The 4,725-nt window shown below is 42.8% G+C and overlaps 1 pseudogene; it reads left to right on the top strand.

The window, feature by feature from the left end:
* The first annotated feature begins 312 nt into the window (after positions 1 to 312).
* Positions 313 to 4,252, top strand: LOC147611137 (uncharacterized; annotated as a pseudogene).
* The last annotated feature ends 473 nt before the right edge of the window (positions 4,253 to 4,725 follow it).

The following is a 4,725-nucleotide window of genomic DNA, read 5'->3' as shown; positions in this document are numbered from 1 at the left end:
ACAACAGCCAAGTTCCTCTTTGAAAATATAATCACATGCTTTGGTTGTCCTTTTGAACTTGTGAGCGACAATGGTACGCATTTTATAAATGAAGTGATTAAGGAGCTGACAACAAATTTCATGATATCCCATTATAAATCTACTCATTATTCGCTAACGAATGGCCAAGCCGAGAGTACCAACAAGACCTTAATCTCTATTCTGACAAAGACAATTGAGGCTCATCACACGGATTGGGATCTAAAGCTTACATCAGCTGTATGGGCCTATCGTACTGCATACAAAGCGGCTATTAATTACACACCATTCAAGATGATATATGGCCAAGAAGCAGTCATGCGGTGGGAATTTGTCATTCCTAGTCTTCATGTCGCTACTCAAGAGTTCTGGGATGGTAATCACTTAGTAGAGCGTTTGTACATCCTTGAGCGATCCTTGAGCGGTTAGACAAAAAAAGACAATTGGCGGTGTACAATGCCCTTGTAGAGAAGGATAGAAGGAAGAAATGGTTTGATCACCACCTGAAAGACAAGGACATCAAAGTTGGGGATAAAGTCCTAATGTATGGAGTGCGTAACGAAAAGAAGAAGCTAAAATATGCTTGTAAGGGACCATACAAAGTATGTGAAATTACCCCACAAGGTACCATCCAAGTGGAGACTCTCGACGAAGTTGAAACCATTAGATTCCTCAACAGGAGTTAATTCAAAAGATACTATGACCCCCTAAGCCAAGAGGAATTACATGCAATCCATCAGAAGAAGGCAGCTAAAGAACAGGCTAAGCTTAAGAAGATACAAGCGAGAGTTGAAGCTAAAGAACGCCAGCAGCGTGTTAGGCGCCAACTTAGGGATTACGCAAGCATTTTTCGAGGAGGCAGAGGAGGATTCACTAGAATTTGACCCGGCTCTACGATACCCAATTGAGCTACAGAGTCCTTACGGGAAGGTGCTATATAATGCATTATTGGATATGGGAGCTCAACACAATTTGCTGTCATATGGAGTGTGGTGTCAACTTGGAAAACCACCCCTATCAAAGATTAACATCCAAGTTAAGGGTGTCAATAAGAAGAAAACCACTGTCTCGGGAATTCTGCACACTCTTGTTGCCTATGACAAGGGGACTATGGCTCAAAGCTTTTTGGTTATGCCTGCTGGTACCATGAAGGGAACTGTAAACTTAGGGCACAAATGGATGTTAGCCACCAAGTGCAATATTGATTGGGCAACTAGGCGAGTTACAACGCAAGAACCAGCTCTCAGCCTGACCACTCAGGGTCCCGCACCTAAGCCATCAACTCTGGATAAAACGCTAGATAACAAAAAATCACAAAGTCAAGTGGCTACATGATCTTTGATTGTTTGCCACCCCTCTAATGCTTCAACGCCAAGAGTGGAGATAGGCAGTGTGGTCCCCAAGGCTCCATTTACTTTACCGAAGAGTACATACAAATGGGTCCCAAAAGCTTTGTTAACGGCTACCTCTACTACTCAATCTTGTTCAGACAAGAAGCCTCGTAGTAGGAAAGCAGCTACCCGCCCTAGAAAAGGCAAGGTAACATCATGTTGGATTCCTAAAATATTATTAGCAGCCCAAGGGTACTACAAAGGGAATGACCAGATTTGGGTCCCTAAACATAAGCTGAATTCCTCTGCATCGCCTGTAAAATCTTGTAAGCCAAATGTTGCCACCCCAACGACAATTCAAGACCGTGGTAAGGGAAAGGTAACGGAGTACTCCACACCACTTCTTCCAGAGCTAGTTTGGATTCCCAAACGATATCGATCGATACCACCAAGCTCAGGAAGGGCGGAGTCACAGGACGCTTCTAGCTCCTCAAGCCAAATGTTGCCACCCCAATGATAATTCAAGACCGTGGTAAGGGAAAGGTAACGGAGTACTCCACACCACTTCTTCCAGAGCTAGTTTGGATTCCCAAACGATATCGATCGATACCACCTAGCTCAGGAAGGGCGGAGTCACAGGAAGCTTCTAGCTCCTCAAGCCATTCACACATTGATATAGAAGTTTATGCACGCTCTACACCTACCCTTGTCAATATCCACCAAGAAACCAATGAGTCTACATCTCCCCTTGTAAATGTATCGTCAGAAGCCATATCCATGGGAGCGTACACTACCATCTTTGCAACTTGATGTGGCCACAAGGGTCATAAAAAGCTTTCTACCCACATCACCACCTATAACCCACTGGACAAATTGGTTCCAAGGGGCTACAACATCATTGCAAAAAATATGATCTACCCAAGGAAGGGGGGAGCATGTACTCACGTTCGACATTCTATTGCTTCCTCCCCCTAACCTTCTCCCCTGACCATGTAACTTCCAAATTCGAGGGAATGTATATATATATAGCTTCATACCCAAAAAAAAAAAGCAAGAGCACATTAAGAGGAAAGTTATCCGCACACAATTAGCAACAAGATTGACCTGTCTTCATGAACCTACTGATGCTATATGTGTGTTTGCAGATATGGCAGATGCACAAGCATCACACACTTCATCCACTCCCACCTTTGGTGAGAGGTATCATCTATACCTTTCTTAGATATTTCACATGTGCTATCCTATAATTAAAACCGAATTAGGTCACATAGATGTACTAGCCAGCGAGAGGGAAATGTTGAGGAATTAGAATGGCTAATTCGCTTATGACCACGACTAACCCCTACTCTGTAGAGGATGTATCCCCAATAGCCCAAGTCTTTACTTTTCCACAAGATGACTATTCTCGCATAGTTACATTCTTGACGAGTCTATGTGGATGGGAGGACGAAGAAGATATATCTGACGATGAATGGACGGATGAGACTCATGGCACTACCGAGGCTGATTTTATTTATTTGGATGATGCGGATAGAGGCTTAGCCTTAGGGCTAAAGCCAAGACTCTACAACATCCTCTTACCTTGATCCTCAGTATTAGTGTGGTGACTGGTAGGTAGGTTAGTGTTTTCAAGTTGTTTCTAGTTTTGTGTCCTTAAACGAGTCCTTATTTTTTCCCACACTGATGTGCCTCTCTTGAGGTATAGTGCTTGTTAGTTAATTGTACAGGTTGAAAAGTTTGAGGTGGGTTTGCTTTCATAGTCCTGGGACTGCCGCAATGTTCATACATGGAGATCTACATCAAATTGCGGGCATTTCTCATCGAATCAAGGAGATCTCCAAAATAGAGATGTAATTCTTCCATGCCCACTCTCTTTCATTTTTACTGTTCAATTAATTGCATGAACTATAATGCATGACCACATGGAATTTGTCAAGCACTACTTAGTTTTTGAAGTTGTCTAAGGTGTTAGTGTAAATCATTAATTGAGTTTAACCTTATTTTAGAAACTCTTGGGAATGCATGATGTCTTTAGTTAACCTTGGAATATGGTTGTCTTAGGTCTAGGGTTAAAACCATCTTAATGCTTGAACAACTTGGCCGTGGGTGTTGACCTCTAAGACATAGCTTCTACCCCTTTGTCAAAGGATGTCAGAACGCATGATAATTTGGGAGCAAAAATCCAAAGAGATAAATTAAAAATAAAAAGAAAGGCCTACAAAAATGGCAATGTGTCTGTTATGTGCTTTCATGTCGGCCTATCACCCTATTGACACTTGGTAGGAGAGAAGTATTCCACTCCAGACCGATGCCCTGGGTTGGTAGGAGAGAAGTATTCCACTCCAGACCGATGCCCTGGGTTGGTAGGGGGTAGCCTTGCCTAAGGTGAGCTAGTAGATTTCTAGAGAAGGCCTTGTGGTAAACATGGCACCAGGGTCGATGCTAGTTTTGCTTTAGGGAGGTCGCCATTGTTTGTAAAAATTATCACAGCGTAAAAGAAATAAAGGCAAAAGACTCCTATGACTCTGATATTTCTTGTGTCCTTAGGCGCTTGGGATTAGCTTGTTCTTAGAATAGACACATTGTGGTCATCTGTTTATTTATTAAGCTTGGTAATTTTCCTTGACTTAGGCCAGTTGTAGACCTTGATTAACCTTTGACACCTTGCTAACTCTTGAATTCCTTTCAATAATTTTAAACTCATGTTAATTTGCTACGCTAGCTCCTTAATGTGACCTCTTAAACTAGGTTCTCATGGCATACTTCCATTGTAGTCTAACATGCTTGATTTTATTTTTGATACACTCTATATCTTTTGAATACCAAGCATGCTTTCACTCTACTTCCATGTTTTGCAGATACAGTCTACCATAACAAACCCTGTCAAGCTTACCATACCATAGCTTTTGAGGACGGAATCTACATCAAGAAGGGGGGCATGTTAACCTATGGCGAACATTGAGACGTATTACTTTTTATGTCATATAATTATTTTATGTATTCTGAGTCATGGGCCGGGCTTGTCGGCACCACATGTAAAGGGTAAAGGGATTGGGTGATCGCCGATGAGAGGCACACCTCGAATTTCATCAGGATAAGGGTTAGGATCCGCCGGCCATGTGTGGGCACCCATGTGTGAATGGCCAGGTCACATATAAAAGTCAAATGTAACCTAAAACCTCTCATTCTCTAAGTGTTGAATACAAGGAGTGCTCTTGCTTCATCTTCTCTTTCTCCTTCTCTAGCATGTGTGTGTGAGAGAGAGAGAGAGAGGGAGAGAGTGTGGTAGTGATAGAGCATTGCATGGCGGCACGGCAGCGGCGAGGCAGGAGAGTGGCGACAGTGGCTCCTTCTTCATCGCAACGCGAGAATCCTT

Source organism: Cibotium barometz, chromosome 48, assembly GCF_041138505.1.
Source record: "Cibotium barometz isolate CiBa-2024 chromosome 48, ASM4113850v1, whole genome shotgun sequence".
Taxonomy (NCBI): domain Eukaryota; kingdom Viridiplantae; phylum Streptophyta; class Polypodiopsida; order Cyatheales; family Cibotiaceae; genus Cibotium; species Cibotium barometz.
Note: the sequence above shows the minus strand (reverse complement) of the source record. Positions and strands in the feature narration are given on the sequence as shown.